The 21362-nt window shown below is 50.1% G+C and overlaps 1 protein-coding gene across 1 annotated transcript in view; it reads right to left on the bottom strand.

The window, feature by feature from the left end:
- The window catches only part of LOC131423492 (multiple epidermal growth factor-like domains protein 11), a 151401-nt gene extending 130505 nt beyond the window's left edge, over positions 1–20896 (bottom strand). The window contains exon 1 of the mRNA XM_058573301.1: positions 20745–20896. The gene's annotated coding sequence lies outside the window, so the exon portion shown is untranslated. The remainder of the gene's footprint in view (positions 1–20744) is intronic.
- Between the last annotated feature and the right edge of the window lie 466 nt (positions 20897–21362).

The raw sequence follows: 21362 nt of genomic DNA, 5'->3' as shown, positions 1-21362 counted from the left end.
CAGGCTCACGCAGCCTCCCACAGTAGCCAGGGGAGGGCACCCTCACAGGAAAGGAGGCCTCCAGTTAGATACTACCTGCCTGTGGCTCTCCCTATATTGCTCCAGGCAGTCTAGTCCCTGGCCTGGCAGTGCCCAGGGAATTGTGAGGCTGGTTTAGTACCTTCTGTCTCATATCACTACTAGATTGTAAGACCCCAGAGCAGCTGCCCTGGGTCATAAACGTTATACCCCCACACAGCTCAGCCCAGCTCCTTACAACTGGAGGCACATTAGTATCCACATTATTGGGCATTTTTGGTGGTGGGACTAGAGACGTTAATAGGAAACTATATGCAAAATAATGACAGATAACTCACATCTGTGCAGCACTTTAAACTTCAGGAATAATAGATTAGTAATAGTAATGGCAGATGACTTGCATTTATATGGCACTTTGAAGTTTGCAAGGTGCTTTCACAGGCTTAATTTTGTATCATCTTCAAAATCATTCTTATAAAAAATTGGGGGTGGATAAAACAAAATAGGCAAAATATGAATAATTGCTGAAAGGGGTGATACAGACATGGAGGTAAACATACTGCTCTCTATTTGGAGTCTGTTTGAAATCTGCCATTCTAAAGAGTTTTTTTTTTTAAACACTCATGTATGTAAGTGAAGGAAGGGCATTATCATCACTTTTTTGGTGGTATTGTGGATTGAATCCAAGAAGTGCTTTACCACTCAACTACATCCCCAGTCCTTTTTATTTTAATTTGATTTTCAGACAGGGCCTAAGCTGCTGAGGCTGGCCTCGAATTTGCCATCCTCGTGCCTCAGCCTCCTAAAATGCTGGCATTACAGGCATGCACCACTGCACCCGTTACATCATCACCAATATTTTTTAAAATGATGAAAGAACTGAAGTCCAGAGAAGGGGTTTGGCTTGAGTCACTCATCTGGCAGGGACCTGCAGAACCAGCCAGAGAAGCAGCATTCCCCTCCTGGCCAGATGCCTGCTTTCCTACATCAGTGTTGCCCAAAATGGGTCCCCCCAATACCATTTCCTTAGGACATTAAAAGGGTTCTGCAGAGAAGAAGATCCTATGGTAAAATAAGTTCAGGAGACACCGGCTATAACAAAGCAACCAGGTCCCATGCCTACAGGACTTCTCGGACCTTTCTAGAACCTTCTGCAGCACTGGTGTTCCCCAGAACATGGGCTGGGAAATGCAGAGTCACATTACACCCTCAGGGATGGAGGAACATTGTTATGCAAGCCGACCTCACCAGCACCCAGAGGCCTTTCCAGAAATCAGAACCCTGGTCTAGCAAAGCCCAGGTGAAGGAATGACTGAAGATGTGCCTGCCAGGGGGGTGACAGAGGTTGGACAAGCCTCATCTTCCCTGAAACTGGGGACGATTCTGGGCTGTGATGGGCCTCTAGACAACAGCCAGGTAAGAACTGGCCCGGTCCTCAATGCCAAGAGGGCACCTGAGGCCCTCCCGGCTTGGCCCTCCAGGCCCCACATGACGTCAGCCCCCTGAAGTTCCTTTTAGGGAAGCAGGTGGGTATCTCTCCCACCCAGGCTGCTCCTGAGCAAGCAGCCTCCACAGGACAGATGCTCCAACCCTCTCCTGAGCCATGAACCAAGCTGCTGACTCAGACCCCCGCCCTCCCTCCAGCTCATCCTCACCCGGACCCTTCTGTGCTCACAGCAGCTTCTTGGCAGTTTCACGGGCCCTTCGGCAGCTAGATTGACGCTTAATCACTAAGGAACTACCAGTTTTTATCTTCCTCTCAAGCCTTATCCCCGCCATGGTGAGGTCTGGGGTCTCAGAAGAACAAGGAAGAGCAAATATGATTTGTTCTGTGAATGCTGGGAATACTCGGGTTTATTGTCCTCGAATAACAACTACGTCTCATGAGCACTGACTGGGCCACCCCATGCTGGGGGTCCCCCACTCACAGTCCCAGCCACCATGCTCTCAGGTAGGTTGTTCCTTGGACCATTTAGAGATGGGCACATGCAGGCAAGCTGAAGCTAAGGGTTTTGCTCCAAGTCACCCAAGTGAGGAGTGGTAGTGTAGTGGCACCCCCTCCCCCACAAAAAGTCTTAACTAAGCTTCTCCAGAAATCTTCACCATCATTGATCTTAAGACTATAAGCAAAAGATTCTCTACAAAAGAGTTCAATGTGGATAAACTTCCTATTTCGTGTTGCCCTCTTTCACTTGGCTGCTAGCCGGGATTCTTCCGCACTCCAGGTGCTGGACACCCCCTTACTAGTTTTTCACAAACATTTATCCAGTTTAGTAGTTTGTAGAACTGTGCAAACAAGGCCTCTGGCCTTGAGCTGGGCTTCACAGAGATGTCTACATTTTTAAAATAAGTTACCAATTGGGCTCCATGGTAACAGCTGGCAGGGGGAGGAAAGAAAGGGGAGAAGAAGCTCTCCCCTCTCAGCTGTTGTCCTTGAAGGGTTAACTTGCCCAGAACAGTGAGAGAAAAAGCTGCTTTTCTATGAACTTCTGCAGACGTGAACTTCTGAGCCCCTCCCCTTACATGCTGGGTATAAAACTTTGAAACAACCTGAACTCGGGGTTCAGAGGATTGATTACAGCAAAAGCTGTGCCCTCTGAACCTGGCTGCAGCCAAATAAAAACTGTTTCCTGCTATCTTTGGTGCCTTGCCTCGTCTGTCCCTACAACAGTAGAGCTGAGCTTTGACCAGGCAGGGGGAGGCTAGTCTAGGTTTCTAGTCTAGAAACCTAGAAGCTCAGAACCACCCCCACCACACTGTCCCCAGGAGAAAGCCCAGGTTCAGGAGACTTCAGAGCTGAACTTTTTGCAGTGACAGGTGTCAAAGGTCAAAGATGGCCCAGGGACAGCCAGCCTGGATGCACCAAGACCTGCAGACTATAGAGACAGTCTCTGGCAACCCCAGCAATTTCCCAGACCCAGTGGCATATCTATTTGCTTTGTCCATACCTCCCAGCACAGGGCTGGACACTAAACCTTGGGGAAACTTTCCTTGCTGCTGGACCAGCCCTAGTCAGGGTAGAGAGCGGGATCTAGACTTCTCTGTTCTGTCAGAAACGCAGCATCCAAAGTTCCCAAGGAACTCAGGGCAACCTCATGCCATCTGAGCTCTGGCTTTCCCCCGGCCCCTGGCCCCTTGGTTCGTCTAAGAACTGGGCCTCCATCTTGCTTCCTGATTATCCTTAGGGAGGTGAACCATGACTTTGTGTGCCTGCTTCATTTACCATGTCTGGGGCAATGGTCCCTGTTCCTTCCACCAGCTGTCTCTAGTTAGGGCCATGTGCCAAATAAAATGATCACCCAGGAGGAGAAAGGAAAGGCTGGGGTTTCCTGAAGGCCTGCCCCACACTAGGCCCACTGCAGCCAGGTGCTGTACTTTCCTGCCATATTTCCTTAGCCCAACTAACAACCTGATGAGGTGAGTAATATTGTCCCCATTTTGCAGATGAGGAAACTGAGGCTCAAAAAGGTTAACTGATTTCACAGAAGTCACATTACAGCTGAGTGGAGGACCCCAGCCTGACCTGAATGTCCATGCTATCCATGAGGATGCCGCAGGATTACGACAATAACAATACACCTTGCTTTCCTCGTGTCAGCAGAGGCAGGTGTGACCCTGGAGGAGATCAAACCATCTGCTCAAACCACTGAGTAGTTAACAACACTAGCACCTAACTGCACGTGCTACGTGCCAGGCACCCTGCTCAGTCAGCACTTGACGTCACTGTCACATTTCATTCTCACAACAGTACAAAAAGTGCTCTTACTAGTATTCCCACCTTACAGATGGGGAAACCACGGTTAGTGAGCTCAAAGGAATTACTCCAGTTCCCTGTAGCACCTGTCTGCTCAGGAGCCACGCCCCCTTCCTCACTCCCAGAGCATCTATCTCACTTTTGTCCAGTGCCCGCTCCTCTCCCGCATGACTCTGGAGGCATGACTCAGTGAGTCTTCATTACCCTGAGCCAAACATGGTCATCCCTTTCATCAGGCCAGTGATTGGTTTAGGAAGGAGCATGGGACCTAGGTCTGGTCAATAAGACAGAAGAAAACCTGCCAAAGAGCTTCTGGGGAAAGCTTCCTTGCTCTTAAAAAGAAGCCCATTAAAAAATAGACATCTCCTGCTGGGCACCGTGGTGCACCCAGCAACTTGGTAGGTCAAGACAGGAGGAACGCAAGTTCAAGGCCAGCCTCAGCAACTTGGTGAGGCCCCAAGCAACTTAAACAGACCCTGTCTCAAAACAAAAATAAAATTTAAAAAAGGGCTGGGGATGTGACACCCCTGGGTTCAATCCCTGGTACCAAAAAGAAAAAAAAAAGAGAGAGAGAGATAAGCACCTCTTTCTTCCTCTGGACACAGCCATTTCTGAATGTGATGACTGGAGCTACAGCAGACACACCACCACCATGAAGGGCTGTCACAAGGATGTGCCACATGCTGAGCCACAGCAGTAGAAAGGACCCAGGTTCTTACCTAAACCTCTGATGACATGCTTTTCCATTACTTGCAGCCTAACATATACAGCCAAAAAGAATGTAAACTTTTGCCTCTCTGGCTCTAAACTCAAAACCAGTTTGTTTGAGTCCATGACCAGAGTTTGCCTCTATACGCTAAAGACTGGGTGTCAGGCTGTCAACCTAAAGAGACCCAGGGTGAGTCTGGCCCCTTGACCTTGGGATGGCCCTGGGTTTTCTCTAAGGCAAAAAACACAGATCAGTCCCTAGGGCCAAGCTCAGCCACCCATTCCTGACTCCAACCCCTAAAGGACAAGACTCCCAGGATAATCCCTCAGGAGATGCCCCACGTGAAGGGGAGATCCAGGAGCCAGCCTCTGCCCCTTGGGAACCAAGTCTCGTTCCATTCTCCATTTCTACCTCCTTCCTCTGCTACTGCCCCATAAATCTCCAGTTTATTAATCCTTTACATGAAACAGTCGGTGCGGAATCCTGATTTACTCCCTGTTCATAAAACACTGAGAAATTAAAGATGGAAATTACCCAGAAGGACACCTCGGCTCAACTGGGGAGCCCCAGAGCAATTCCTGGCCCCAAACCAGGTCCTCTCTGCCCTTCCCACCTTCAGAACTCAGGATCCGGTGATGTCATCTCATTGTCCTGGCCCCACGACCAAGAAGCAAGGGGCTCTTTCCTACCCCAACACACCTCTCAGCCTCTGCTCCACACAAGGCAGGACGGAAGGCACCACGCAAATGGGGCCCCTCAAAACCTTCGTTTTGAAGATATTCCTCTTCCTAAAACCCTTTTACAATACAGGGGAGGGGGAAAAATCAAGTTGGGAACAAAAATAAGGGCACAGATTAAAGCAATTCAAATGTCACAATATGCACTAAACCCAGAGTCACGACCTGGAGGGAAAACGGAAACTACACTTCAAAATGACTTTGTGGGCTGGGGCTTAGTGGTAGAGCACTCGCCCAGCAAGTGTGAGGCCCTGGTTTGATTCTCAGCACCACATAAGAATAGATAAATAAGATAAAGGTATTGTGTCCATCTACAGCTAAAAAAAATTTTTAAAAGAAAATGACTTTGTCCACCAAGGCATCTCAGTTGCCCAGGGCCATCGCCGTCTCTCAAGCCTCTGGGCAACACTTCACCCTGACACCCCCAAAACCCTCCAACTACTCCAGCTGGTGTTCTCAAAAGCCCAGCAACCCTGAGTTCTCCTAACAAGATCCCAGAGGGGTCTTTGAGCTGCAGAGCTCCCACCCTATAGCTGACTGCCAGGTCCCCCCTCTTCCCCGCAGGTCAGCAAGGCCCTCAGGCAAGCATCAGGGCTCCATATCAAGGGCGAGGACTATCCCAGGTCAGTCGCACAGTGCATCTTTAGCCCAACTACCTGCCAGGGGCAGCACTGGATAGTGGGTCCCTTCCTAACTAGGGCCCTATATCTGAGGGGCTCCCTGAGGTTTTGAAATTATAAGACTGCAAGTCACGGGAACAGGACAAGCCAACGAGGGAGTTCAAGAAGGCTTCCTGGAGGAGGTAGTGTCGGGGCTGAGGGTAGAGGATGGAGAAGGGCCACCAGACCAAGGAAGGTAGGAAGGGCCTTGCAGTGGGAAAACAGCAAGAGCCGAAGCCTGGAAGGTGGCAGAGGCCGGCCTGTCAGGTGGGGAGGGGAGCGAGCAGCTTGGCGTCACCAAAGCATCCAGAGGGAGGTGGATTAGGAGGAGAGATGGCGGGGCCTTGACCGCTGTGCTAATGAGTTTTGACTTTATCTGGAGGGCAACGGGGAACCATTAAAGGGTTTCCAACAGGGCAGGGACGTGGTCCAGTTTGCTTTTTAGAAAGATCCTTCTGCCTGCCATGGAGAGTGTGGACTAGTGAAGGGGAAGGGAGGAGGGAGGAAGGAGGTGTGTCAGGTGAAGGGGGGACAAAGGCAGCAGGCTCCCAGAGCAAGGAGCACCTCTGCAGTCCGGAGAAACTGCTGGGCTGCCCTTAGTTCCGTTCAAGGTCATGGGTCAGGTTTGGAGGGGACAAGAGAGAGGCAGGAGACAGCCCAGGACAAGCGGAAGAAGAAAAGCAGCCCCTAGGGGTCAGGCCCAGGGGGGTCCCCAGGAGCCTGTGCCCACCTGGAGCAGTGACTGCTTGCAGGTGGCTTCCCCAGCACCCCCAAGCACCCTGGGTCCCTCCGTGTCTGCCAGCTTCAGCTCCACTTCCTGCCCTGGGTTGGGAAGAAGGCTCTGCAGGTCCACGGTCCTCTTCTCCACCTGAGAACGGAGGAGCAAAGGGGACGAGCCAAGAAGGCAGCCCACCCAACAGGCCAGGAGGAATGAGGCAGAGCCCCACCCCATACGGTGTTCGCCTCAAGCCCCATTCTCAGGTGCTCATGTGCCCAGCTGTACCCACCTCCTTCTCTTGTCCCTGGGCAACACCATCCTGCGCTCAGCACTGACCTCCCCTCTGTCTCCCCGCACTGGCTGCGTGACTGTTCCCTCCCACCCAACACAGCATCTCCAGACAGGACCGAGTTCTCTTCGTTCCTAAGATGAGCACTACTCAGGATTCACCGAGGGGCTCGGCAAGGCCCGGATGAAGAAATCCCCAGGCCGGACCCCATGAGGGTTGGTTCCTTCTAAGAGAAGGTGTGCTCCCTGATGACAGTGGATGTGACACCTTGTCTCCTTCCAAATCACTGCCCCCCAAAAAAGACCACTGAGCTGCCAGAACAATCCCCCCAAATATTCTCACCATTTCACCTCCAACAAAAATACCGGCAAGCATGTTTCCAGGGCCTAACATGGCCATGATCTCGAATTCTCCTATGATCCCGCAGAGCAGCCACTGTGTCTGCCATTTCACAGGCTAAGCCCTCCCTCAAGGTCCACCAGCCTGCAGAGAGGCCTAAGCGCAACCTTGGGTGAGGTGGGTCTCCTCTCTGACCTCTGTCTGTTCTTCTTCAGGGGAGGATGCTAAGAGGACCTCCCTCCAGGTGGCTGGAGAGACCTGGATGAGTAGCTGAGAGGAGGCTGGCACCCGGCACCTGCGTGCAGAACCACGGTCCTGCTCAGCTCCTTGCTGTCTGGAAGGCAGGCTGCCTGCCTCTGTGACCCCTGCTGTTAGAGTGGGGAGAGGCCCTCTCCTGAATGATAAGGGACCAATAAACCTATCTGGGTGGGTATAAATTATAGCAGGAAGCTTTTGGGGTTGGTGTCTTCTTTGGCATTAGGAGAATCATTAATTATGTATTAAGAGTTTGAAAGAAAAAGACATCAGTAGCCCATAGGATGTATTTGCATAGTAATAAAGGATTGATTAGATACAATATCTATACTGAGGGCGACTGGGACGCAGATCCCTAGGCTTTGCAGTGGCAGTAAATTACAGCCACAAAAATCTCTGTGATAGTAAATAACAGCGTCCAGATTGCTGAAGGGACTCTTGGAGCCTAGTGACAAGAACCCCATGGTCACCAGGCCTAGAAGGAGAAGCAGTGCTGGGTCCAAATCCTCCAATGCTGGTACCCTGGTTTTCGGGGTAGACGACCCTCTTCCCAGCCCAGCCCTTGGTGGGGCCAGAAACCCCTGCCCAGTGCAGTCTGCAGGGGCTCCAGAGAAAGGCCAGAAGCTACTTCCCAAGCCTGGATTTTTACTAAAGGCTTTTCTGCAATTCCCTCTGGGAATCAGATGCCTGAGTAAAAGGAGAACGCAAGTATTGCTTCTCAAACTGCAGGTTGTGTGTCCCCTTTTAACGAGGAGCTAGGGAGCACTGGAAGAAAACGGCTCCCACTCCTGGAGAGATGAAGGCCACCGAAAGCCCTGCAGTCTAGAGCCCAGGTGGTGCCTGGAGGCAGCAGGGATGGGCTCCTACCTGAGGTGACAATAATAACAGTGTTGACTATGTGCCAGGCCAGGTCTCCACACACTGCATACACTAACTCACTTAACCCACACAAAAACCCTGTGTGGAAAACACTATCATAACCCCTTCCCTGTACAAATGAGCAAACTGAGGCAAGAAGCAAGGGTTCCTAGATACCAGCATGGCTCATGCCCTCATGCCCTTGGCCTAGCACTCGGAGGTCACCTGTTTTTTAGGCCCTTCCCTAACTGTTCCACTTAAAACTGCAACCCCCGACCCTGCCCATCACTCCCTCTTTGCCTTTCCTGCCTTTTGCCACTTCATCTGTCACCTTCAAATGTACTCTATCATCTATGAACTTATTTGGTTTGAAGTCTGGCAACTCCCATGAGAATGTGAGCTGCACAAAGGAAGGGGTCTCATCTGTTTCGTATTGTTCACTGCCATATCCCAACAGCTAGAACCAGTGCCTAGCAGGTGCTCTATAAACATTTGTTGAATGAGGTAACATTGAGCCACTTGCCCAAGGTCACCCAGCTTTTAAATGGCAGAGCTGGGTTCAAACCCAAGCAGCTGGGTCTCTGACTTGGTATTCTGAACAACACACCTCACCATGGTAGGACTTCTCCTCTCTGATAAAGGCAGGACACCAGTGGTGTCAGGGGCAACTCAGCCTCCCTTCTGTTCAATGAGATTCCACAGGCAACCGTGAGCTTGAGTTTGTGTATTTCCTAACTGACTCAGGAATGTCAGGACTTCTGGGAACAGCTCCCACCTGACTCTGCAGGCAAAGACATGCAGACCTGAGAGAGACCTCTCCAAATATCTCCCATCATTGCTGAGCACAGAGCAGTCTCTTACCTGCTCAAGAACTGCTGATGGCTCCCCCTGTCGGCAGGGTGAAGCAGACTCCAGCACCTGGACCCAACAGTGGATGTGCTGATTCATGGGGGCCGAATCAGACCCTCGATTTCCGTGCCTACCCAGATCTGCTCAGCCCCACCTCAAATTCAGATCTGAAGAGGGAACACTGAACCCATTGTGGCCCATGAGGAAGACACGGTTTGAGTACAGCCCTCCTGGGAGAGCTTCCTGGGGTCTTCTGTGGCCTCAGAAAACCATTAATTCTGATATTAAGAGTTTGGAAGGAAACGATAGCCTTCATCCCCTTTGGTTCCCACAAGGCCAGCCCAGGCCATGATCCCTCCCCGGGCAGGGAGAGGTGGAGGGCCTGAAACACTCTAGGTTCCTCTTCCCTCCTCAGAGGTAGATCAGTGGGGATGGAGAAGCAGGTCACAGCCCTAGGTTGGACTGTGCTTGTCCCTGTGGGACCTGTCCTTGGATTCTGGACAGAACCAACCACCAGTGACTAAGGAAATCTTTTCTTGGCTCCCCACTCCTCCCAGGGTGGGGGTCTCCACCTGCTGAGCCAGGCTTTCTGCCCTGCTGACTAGGCTGATGGCCCAGGCAGGGGAAGTAGACTGGGAGGAGAGGCTAAGGATTCTGGGGCTTCTTATCCTTTCCAGCCTCCCAATTCTGGGAAGGAGTTTGAACCAGAAAGAATATAAAAAATGGCGAAGAAAATCCTTAATACAATGACCTTCAAGAAAAGCAACCACATTTTACCTTGAAAACTGCAGAACTGAGTCTGTATAGACAATGCAAATGATATGCAAACACAAATGTAAATGAACCAGGAGGGCCTGCCAATGCCAAAGCTTCCCCGTGCCCAGTGTGCCTCTAGAGGGAGGCAGAGGAAAGGGACAGAGGGCAATTAGGAAGGGCTACAGGACTGCCAGGGGTAGAGGTGGAAACCTGAGAGACCTTAGAGGGGACTCAGGTCCACAGCTCTCTGCACTGTGAAGCTTCCCAACCCTGCTGAGATCTAGTCATTCTGACCCTGCAACATGCGTGCACGCGTGTGCGCGCGCACACACACACACACACAGAGCAGTCATGAAACCATGACTGTGTTAATGGTTGTTAGTGGTAACACACACACAGCCACTCACAGACAGAAGCACAATACCCATCCCAATACACAAAGATACAAATACAAGAACACAGACTCACATCCCTATCTACAGCACCACACTCAGAAATGTATACAAACACACACAGAAACACGCCAACACCGACACAAGCAGAGACTCAAACACAGTCACCTGCATATCCACATTGACTCAGTGCAACCAGTCGAATAGATCTGTCTGCAAAAAAAGAAATCCAGGTGTGCAGAACACTTATATGGTGCCCCCATGATGCAGAAACTTTCAATCCTCATTTTAAAATCTTCACAAAGAAACGTTAAGAAGTGGAACTGATGGTTTATTTTGGGGTGTTTTGGGGTTTTTTTTTTTTTGGTCCCAGGGATTCAACCCAGGGACACTCAACCATTGAGTCATATCCCCAGCCCCTTTTGTTTGTTTGTTTGTTTAATATTTTTTAGTTGTTGATAGACCTTTATTTTTTTTATTTATTTATACGTGGTACTGAGAATCAAATGCAGTGCCTCACACATGCCAGGCAAGCGCGCTACCGCTGAGCCACAGCCCCAGCCCCAGCCCTTTTGTATTTATTGAGAAAGGGTCTCACTGAGTTGCTAAGGGCCTTGCTAAGTTGTTGGGGCTGGCTTTGAACTTGTGATCCTTCTGCCTCAGCCTCCTGAGTCGCTGGGATTACAGGTGTGCGCCACTGCACCTGGCTGATTATTCAATATTTACTGACAAGGAAAAGGAGGCCCAAAGGCGAACTAATGGTCCAAACTTACCCAATGAACAGCAGCAAAGAGCAAGAGAGCCCCATTTCTGATGGTACCACATTGCTGTGATATTTCTCTCTGCCCCCTCGTGCTAGTGGAGCCCTCTCCATACACATTGGGACACAGAAATTACTATCAAATCCTGATTTTCTCCCCTAGGGTTCCACTCAGACAGTTTGTAACCCCGTCTGGCTTCCTCACAGTCACTCGGTCCTTTTTTATCCTACCCTGTCGCCACTTGAGCTGGAGGTGGGCTGTGACGCAAACCGTTAACCCTAGGCTATGGATCATCTAATTTGGAAATCTGGAACAGGGAGGGAGGAAATCATTCGTTTCTACCCAAATGGAACATAAGACTGGATTTTCAATTGCCACCCGTCTCTGGGTGAATGTTCGTAACAGAGGAATCACTCCCCAAAAGTATACAAACTTTAAATGTCACCCTGCCCACCAGCTCCTACACACACACACGCACACACACAAAGAAATGTGCTTTTCAGAGCAAAGAATGAATAAGCTTTCTCACTTCCTGCCACTAACTCATGGTGTCACTTTGGGAAAGTCACCCACCCTCTCCTGTCTGTTTCCCCAGTTGCCTGGGAGAGGCAGGACATGGAGTCCCCCAGGCTGCTTCCCTCTCCCATCTTGCATTCTCCTTGACAGCAAAGAGCCTCAGGCTGGCAGGGGCACCGAGGTGTTCCCCACAATTGTCCCCTGGTCCTGGGGCTCACTGTTACATTGGGATCCAAGAGGAGATAAGGCCCCGGGCCCCAGGAAAGTAGGACCATGTCAGCCCCAGCCCCAGGGTAAGGATCTACCCTGCAACTTGGCCCTTCTCCATTCACCTGGTAACTTCAAGAGGGTTAATGGGGAGGCCACCTGGGAGCAGGGGCCACCTTAAAATAAGGACAAGATTAGCAGAGTGAGCTGGAGGAGTTGTAAAATGCCAAATCATGGGTTCTGAGTGTATTTTAGGGCCTCAGACTCCCTTTCCAAATTAATATTCATGGACACTGGCATGCCATTTATTTGCATATGTAGATTATTGCTCATCCTCTGCAGGAAAAGAAGTTTTGGGGTGTTTTTATTTATTGTATTTATTTTAAGCTTGGATGATGAAGCCAGAGGGGAAGGGCAGGTTCTGAGGGCAGGAAAGGGTTTAAAATGAGTTTGGGTCTGAGGAAGGGTAGATTCTAGACCCACAGGGGAACATCATCTCTACCAGGACCCACAGAAGCAATTCCAGGACAGAAGCCCCTCTTTCAGGAAGCCTCTGAAACAATACTGTAGGAGCCAGGCATCAGGTTTAGGATGTGAATTCAGCAAGTCACTTGAACTCCTTAAAATCCAGTTTCTGAGAACAATAACCTACTTTACAAAGTTGTTGCAAAACACAAACTAAAAAATACATTCATTCCAAAAGTGCTTTCTAAACTGTGAAGCCCTAACAAGGGCCACTGTTACTGAATTTCATCTCTTCTCTCCTGACGCTATCATCACCCACTCCTCCAGATGCCCTCTGGGAAGGCCTAGCCCAGCCACTGTCTAAAGCCTTCTGAGGATCTGAGGGCCACTCCTCAGTCCTCTCCTGCCCTTTACTGGCCTCACCTCTTTTCTGCACCAAATAACAGGACTTAACTTCTCCACCAGAAAGTTCAGAGTCCACTGTAAGAATGTGGAGGTTCTGAATTATTCCAAAGTCCTGGGACACAGAGTGGCAGTGCAACGCAGTAGGACACAGGGAAAAAGAGACTAGAGGTACAGGACACCACAGGTGGGAGGAACCTCAACAAGACAAGAGAACACAGAGCAAAGAACAGGCCCCGCCGGTCACAACTGCTGGCCAAATGAACTTGACAGATGCCTATCCTCTCCCAGCCTTTGTTTGATCATCTGTAAAATAGAATACCGGCTTCACAGGCCTGCTACAGGTGAGTTAAGTCAATCCCCAAAAAACCAAACTATTGCCCAAGATAGAGAAAGTGTTCCTGGGGGTTGGGGATGTGGCTCAAGCGGTAGCGCGCTCGCCTGGCATGCGTGCGGCCCAGGTTCGATCCACAGCACCACATACAAACAAAGATGTTGTGTTTGCCGAGAACTGAAAAATAAATATTAAAAAAAAAAAGAGAAAGTGTTCCTGAAATTTAGAAGGCATTCATTAAACCCTGACTGAGGTTAAGAAACGAAGGGTGATTTTTCAGGTAAATAATCTATTCCTGTGATTTATTAATTCAGTAAATATCCATTGAATTGTCCAGCATGCACTAGGCCCTGGGTTAGATCCCCTGCAATTAAAAAAAAGGGGGTACCATTGGAAGCATTGAAGATGACCACAACATTGGATACAAAGAAGGACCCACTCCCACCCCACCTTGGATCTCAATGGTCTTATGTCCAATTAGGAAAGACGAACATTTCAACCAAATGCTGAACAACGACATCAACGGCATAGTAAGCATGGAATTTGTGGCGTAGGCAATAATTGCTACAGAAGTGCAGCGGAAAACAGATCAATGCTTCGAGATCACTGTGCACACTAGTGGCCAGGGAAGGTCTAATGAGGACGCTCAGCTCTAACGCTGGTCTTGAAGGAAAACATGGTTTGGGTTAAATGCAGAGAAGGTCGGGACCTAAAGCAGAGTGGGCCACGGTGGTAAGTCCACCAGATAAGGAAGACAAAGATGAGGAGACAGGCGCGGGCAGATTGCGGACACAGGGATTGTACACGTGAGGGCTTGGGCTTTATCTGGTGGGGACTATGCGGGAGGGAGGTGTGAGGTAATTAGATGATAAAAAACATGTTTGGGGATGACTTGGAGGGAAAATAAATGAGGAGATGCCCTGGCTTCTAGACAGTGGCACCCAAAGCAACATAATGGCTTTGCAGCCATGGAATCCAGGTTCATTACCACCTCTGCACTAGAACTTACAAAGACCATCCCATTTACAGAGCCCTGTAGCTGCTCTGGAGACACATGTCCCCATACACAGCCATACACTGTGCCCTGAAGATGGCAGAGTAGGAGGCTAGTGCCACCACCCAGGATGAGGTAAATAATGAACAAAGGACATTTCTCCTGCTAGAAAGAGGACATAAATCTAAGAAACATAAATACAAAAGGAAACTCGGCACATTTAATATTGGAAGCAGGGTACATGGGGGAGTGGGGACATCGAAAGGTGTGCCTAAGCTCTGGACCCAAGCACTGGGAAGATGTCTCCGCCAACAACAAAAATGAAGAATTGAGAAGGGAAGATGGTTGAGCGATAGGAAGACGTTAGATCTCATTGTAGGCAGAGAGGTTTCATGAGGGCAGCTGGGAGGTTTCCTGAGCTGGGCGCCCAAGTACGACTACTGCTACTATTATTAAGATCCAACCAGCAGCAGAAACATGGTCTGAGGAGTACAGGGCTGGTGGGTCCTCAAGGACTGGAAACCAGGAGTTCGGGACTGAAGGAGCTACTGTAAAATGCCTTCCCAACCATGCTGGCCAGTATACACCGCGTTCAAACTGACCATCAAGGCCACTGTGATTGAAGAGACGAGATCTTATTTTGCCCTAATGGTTCCATTTTACCACTGAGAAAAATAAAAAAGCCAAAGGAAGTAAAAGTAGGCGGAAGGAGCTTATAACCCAGCCATTCTTTAATCCTGCAGTTCTGGTACGCCCTGAGCCAACTCTTCCAGGAAACCTCCCCTAACTACTGTGACTCCAGGACATCATGCTCCTCCTACCATGGCTGATCTGCAAGTCATAATTATTTACTCTCTGATTCTGCTCTCTGACCATCTGAGGTCTAGATGGCCTACTCCTCGATGTCTCCCACACGGGATTATAATTTCCAAGGTCAGATCTTCAAATTATCTTCTACCTCTTTTGTACTAATCAAGTATTGAGCTAATTCAGATTTATCTTCCCAACAAATCCCATTGTGCATATGAGTAAACTGAGGCACAAAAGGTGAACTATTTCGCCCAGGGTCATAGGGCTTAAAAGGAGTGGGGAGAGAATTCAAACCCAGGTCTTGAATTCTATAGGTGGCACCTATAGAAATAGGCCAATTATTATAATCTCCTTGCCCTGTGTGTAGTTAGCTTAGGCAAGACATGTGATTCACAATATCAGCAAGAAGACAAGGGAAAGTCTGGTCAGGGATTTCTGGAAAAGGCTCTCCTGGCTTCTCTGTCTCTGCACAAGATTTTAAGGGTGAAACACCTGGAACTATTGCAGCCATCTTGTGACCTTGAGAACTAGGAACAATGAAAAGCATCTGGATCCTTGATGATCTGTTGAAGTACTGAGGGAAACAACCTTGGAGCAGAAATAGCCCAGACCTCTTGTTATGGGTGATACTAAGTTCCTTATTGTTGCAGCCTGTGGAGTTCAGGTTTTTTCTTGCTTGCTGTCCTGATACCCACTCCAGTCAAGGACTCTTGTCACTATAGATACCTGAGCTAGCCATTATGAAAGATATATAGCAAGGAAAAGTTCCATTTCCTGCTCTCATTGTGCCTATCCCAAGGTTAGGCATTCAATACATGTTGAATCTATATTTAATTAATTGATTCTCCCCTTTCTCGCCAATTACATGGGATCTGTGCCCTGAAGCTACCATTCTTCCCTTTTCTAAGCTTCACTGATTATCTCAACGTTTCAGCCCCACGTTTTGGCTGCAGTCTTAACATCACTGATCGGTCCTTCTCCACTGTCTCCCCACTACCTAGGATCAAGCTAAAAGCCAGGCACTTGCACTTGATCCAAACAGACCATCAGTGAAACTCCACATTCCTAAATATTTGTTCTTTGAAATGTCTTTCTCAATTAGATCTCACCCAAATGTTTGAAAGTCAGGCTGAATTCCAACTTCCTGCTCCAGAACAGACATGTTGAGCCTGCATAATTACTGCAGCCAGCTTTATTTGCTATAAAAACATGGATTTTTGCTCCTTCTCGACTGTAAAATAATCAATAAATAGAATCCAGATGAAAAATGCCAGCATTTAGGAGAACAACTCTTTTATGATTCTTTTCTTTTGGGTCTAATTAACATGTTGGGGATAAAGTGTGCTATTAGATTTACCCCATCAGCAAAGTTGAAGCACAAACTCTCCTCTTCCTGAGGCACAGCTTCACATCAGAAATCCAGACAAGCAGACAGACAGACAGTTGCAACACATTTTGAAATGCTCAACCAAGAGATCTGTATACATGTGATGTGGACTTCCTGTAGTCTCTGCATCAGCTGTTCATTTTTTTCCCTCTCCCCTACGAACACAATGGATAGTTACTGTCAAAAAAGAAACACAGCTAGTCCCATTAGCAGAAGAACGATCTCTCTGACTTCTTTCTTTTAAATGAAGAAGCCATGTCTTTTTGGACAATGACCACCCAGGCCATGAAAGTTTCATGAGGGGTTCTCGGAGTGGATGACACCTTTTCAATTATAACACTGCTATAATAAACCCCCACAGAGCCACAGGGCACAGAATCTACATCCAACACACAACACCTATTTATTTCCTAATTACATTGCAATATATTCACTCTCTGTATGTGTGCTGATGAAGATAAAATATTCCTTTAATTCCATGGCCACCTGGGGGGGGGGGGGTGAGGGGGAGGGGAGTGTGCATAGGCAAGTCCTAGAGTTCTTGGAGCTAAATCATAGCCTTTGTTCCAGGCTCTCCCCTTCCCCCTAGCATAGTCTTAAGGAAATCACTCATCTTCCCATTCTGCCACATGGGTTCTCAAAGTGTGGTCTCAGGACTGCGCTCATCAGCATCACCTGGAAACTGTTTAGAAATGCAAACAACTCCAGGGCCCACTCCAGACCCACCAAATCATAAACTTTGAGGGTGGGGGCCAATAATCAGTGTTTGCACCATCCCTCCATGCCAAAGTCTGAGAACCACTATTCTACAAAATAGGAAGACCATCATTTTAACTTGAATCAGACATCAAAGACACCTAATTCTATAAGGGTCTACCTTCTCTCACTGCATAGCTGTCCCAATCTACAGATTGAGGGCTCCATTTACCCATCTGCAAAATGGGGTTGCACACTTCACCAAGCAGCTGCCAAAGCTGGGATTTAATGGGCACATGGTTACCTGGCACCAGTCTCTATGGATACCTAGCAAGATCACAGTTACCAGCACTCACCCAGCTCCCCCCACCGCACACATACATATCATTCTTCGTCTGATAAAAGCTCTGCAGAGCAGTTCTCCAATGCCACATCAATACAATTGCCTTGGGTCACCCTGGCAACTAGAAGCTGGGGGCATGGAGAGAATTTGGAGAGAATCTCCAAATCTCATTGCCAATAGCTTCCTACCTTTCCACCTCAGAGCTTTGAGCCACCAGAGGGAAGCTGGGTATGTTTTTGTTATATCATCCACTTCAGCACTGCTTCCCATATCCCTTGCATATTTGCCTCCACACTGCAGCAAGACCCTGAGACTGCGACGGGCAGAGGTGAGATATCAGAGGTATGGGACGCCCCCTGTGTGATTCATGGTTGTAACATCTGGGTCCTTACAGACACCAAGCACTAAGTAGGCACTCCAGAGCTACTTATTGACTAAATGTTCCTACTACAGCAAATGCCCTGGCCATAGGAAGCCCAGAACATTCAAATATCTTGATTCTAAAAGTTATAGCTGGAAAGGGGCAAAGAAATGACGGGGTGGGGGGAACAATTGGAAACAGAAAAAGAAAAGGTGCCACAACCCCTGGTTGACAGGATGCTGACTTCTCAGCCAAGTCCTCATCCTCCTTCACCTCAAACTAAAAGACCTCTGAGGCCAGTTTCTGAGCTTGAGTTCTCATTGACCTTGACTCTGATGTCCTTGACCAACAGCTGAACAACTCTTACTGGAGCTTGCCTGCCTCCCTTTTAGTACTGGAGCTCTGGGCCCCACAGTCCTCCACCCCAGGTGCAAATCTACCTGAAGCTCAGTTTCACATTCTACCTTCTCCAGGGACTATTCCTAATTTTGCCCTCCAGAAGTGATCTCACCGAGGTCTCTATGCACTCTTCAGCTACAAAACAATGGCTACTCCTTCCCTGTGGCTTACACACTACAGGGGAGCCAGGCCTGTGAGCTCCTTTTACCCCCAGACTCCAGAGCAGGTGTACTCTAGGTATGCAACAAACAGCCACATAAATCATTCATCCTAGATGAAACTGAAGAGTATTGATAAGCAAAATAAGCCAAACTCAGAAGAAAATCAGGGTCACAGGCTTTGTGTTTTTAATATATTTTTTTAGTTGTAAGTGGACACAATACCTTTATTTTGATTTTATGTGGTGCTGAGGCTAGAACGCAGTGCCTCACAAGTGCTAAGCAAGCGCTCTACCACTGAGCCACAAGCCCAGCCCATATTTTCTAACATGTAGAAACTAGAGAGAAAAGAGGGAGGAAAAAGGTGAGGAGTGGGTGTTGTGAAAATAGAAAGAAGACCAGTTGAGTTAGAGGAAAGCAGGGGGAGGAAACAGGGAAGGGAAAGGGGGAGGTACTGGGGAATGATATTGACCAAATCATGCTGTTACATTGTGTGCGTGTACATATATGTACATAAGTCCTACAATTACGTATAATTATAATGCACCAACCAAGATATGTTAAAAAAAAAAAAAAGATTCCTCCTGGGAGTTGTTCACAGCAGGGCACCTAATTAAGAGAATCCAGAGAACAGTCCTGGGCTTCTAATCTCTCATTCCTAGCCCTCCAACCTGTCAAGGTATGCAGCGGCCTGCTGAAAACACCTGCCCCACGGTAAAGTCCGTGTGGCATGTTAGAAAAGGCCCTGAACTGGGAGTCAGGAGAGCTGGTTGCTTCCCTTCCATCCTTAACCAGCTCTCAGGGCGTCCTTTTACTTCTCTGGGTCTCAGTCTGCTGATTTATGGAATGGGAGGAAGAGGTGAAGACTGACATTGTAGACTTCAAATTTCTAGAGGCTTAAAACGATATTCGAGCTACAGAGAGCTGGTGCGTAGTGAGCGCGGGGGAAACCCGCCAAAGGAGCGGGGGATGGAGCGCTGCGTGGTAGGTCCAGCGCCCTGGGGCACCCTCCCCAACCTGCAAGGAGCAAGGGCCGGGGGTAACCCTGTCAGCAACAACCCCAGCTTTTAGCCTCGCTAAACCTCTCACGAGAATCTCTCGGACGTACATCAACAAAGAGGGCTGCAAGGCGGAGACCCCGCTCTCTCCAGGAAACCGCACAGATCGGCAAATCCCAGAGGAGAGCAAGAGGAACCGCGCCTCCCGCAGGATCCGAGAGCCCCAGCCGGCTGCCGCGCGCCGCCACCTGGCCGGTACATTAACCCATGTTTCCCCGGCAGGGTGCAGGAAGGGGCATGAGTACCCTTGGCAGAGCAAGCCGAGATGCCCCGGATCCCAACCCGCCGGAGGCCCTACTCGATCTGCTCCTCAGGGACAGAGAGTGGAAGAACCTAAAGCGGATCCACTTTGACAGATCTTTCCTGAGAACGTGGCCACCGGGAAGGACTCAAACTAGCCTCGCCTGGCGCGGTCTAGTGGGAACGCATCCGGAGACAGGGCTGCAGAGTGCAGCCGGGGGGCCAAGTCCGGGAGAAAAGAGCAGGGGCTGGAAGGCGCGGGATAGATACCACCATAACGAGGCTCCGCGCTCCCAGCTCGCAACGGTTGATGGCTCTTTCCCACTCGCGGTCCCTGACGCCCGCAAGGAACAATCTTTGCCTATTTTTAAGTCATTTTTCCTTCTAACAAAGTAGGAAAATAAACCCAAGCCAAGAAGGAAGGCTGCTGCACTGGGCAGCTTGAAGGGACCACGACGACCATCCTTATCCCCACCTCCAACACTACCGCCCACGGCTGGGAGAGAAGTTGGGAACTTCGGAACCGCGATCCAGGAGCGCGCTAGGAGGGATTGGTTTCTTTGAACTTTGGGAGCTAGGGTCGCCGGCAAGGACAAGAGGGATGTCTGATAACCAACCCACAGGGCAGTTGGGCGTTCCAGATTCCCTGAAGTGAGTCGAGGAGACTGGATACGAAGGAAATGATGCGGGCAAACGTTCCGCTTCCGCGCCTCCCAAAAGCCAAAAAGCGCGTGGCACTGACTGGGCTTTGGCAGCGGCGAGGCGCACCGCTGGCTACTGCTGGGAATCTGCCCGCGTGCCCGCCGGCTCTGCGTCCGGACCCGGGCGGGAAGGGCGTGGGTGCAGTGCTTACAGCCGGTGCACCCCGGGCGGCTCCGGGGCGGGAGTCCCCAGATTCTCGGGCGCTGACGTGCGCCCTCCCCGGGACACCCGCGCCACCCTGCTGCTCTCAGGTCTTCCCCCGCACGTGGAGGCGCGGCGGACGCTGCGTCCTGACTGCGGCCGGAGTGCGCGCGCCTGCCCACGCCAGGGCGCCACACATCCTGCCCGGACCCCCTGGCGCTTCCACACGTCCCAGCGTTCACCTCCTACCCGCGCCAAACTCGGCTTCCGAAGCCCGGACCTGGGCCCGGACCAGGTAGCGGGGATCCACGGAGCCGATGGAAAGTTAGTCGCGAGGCTGCAAAGCCCCCTCCCCAGGATTGGAACACATTCCTGTCCCCTTGAACCCCTAGCGCTCTGAGGCTCCGCATCTTCGCGGACTCCACCCAGCCACCTACCTGCTTCCGCGGCCCGCCCAGGGCTCAGCCAGCCAGTTGCGCGGTCCAGTCCTCCGGAGCCCGAGCTGCTCCAGATAGCTGGGCCAAGTGCGGGAGCTGAGAGCTGTCCAGAGTCGGGCGACGGGCGGCGGGCACCGCGAGCGAGTGAGCGAGCAAGCTGGAGCCGCGGCGGATTCTGCTGCCGAGCCAGCCCCCACCCCCTCCGTCCCTCGGTCCCTCCCTCCTCTCTCTCCCTCCCTTCCAGCTTCCCTCCTCCTTGCTCGCAGCTCTCTCGCTCGCTCTCCCACCCCCTTCTTCTTCTTCTTTTTTCACCCCTTTCTCCCTCTTTGGTCCTTTCAGACCCTGATCATTCTCTCTCTCTCTCTCTCTCTCTCTCTCTCTCTCTCTCTCTCTCTCTCTCTCGCTTTCCTTTTTCTCTGGTTCTCTTCTTTCCAGCATCTCTCTGTCCCCACACCCCTTGCGTTCTTTTGCTGTCCCTTTCTGCTCCCTCTTTTCTCTTTTCCATTTCCTCTTTTTAACCTTCTCGCATCTCGACTCCCTTTTCTCTTCCCAAGTCCCCCTTTACCTCCTGGTGAATCAGAGTGGCCTGTGCGCCTACTCCTGAAGCTCAGGAAGGGG

Source organism: Marmota monax, unplaced genomic scaffold, assembly GCF_021218885.2.
Source record: "Marmota monax isolate L192 unplaced genomic scaffold, Marmota_monax_Labrador192_F-V1.1 WCK01_AAM20220418_F8-fsc00078, whole genome shotgun sequence".
Classification (NCBI taxonomy): domain Eukaryota; kingdom Metazoa; phylum Chordata; class Mammalia; order Rodentia; family Sciuridae; genus Marmota; species Marmota monax.
This window is presented reverse-complemented; position numbering and strand designations above follow the sequence as displayed.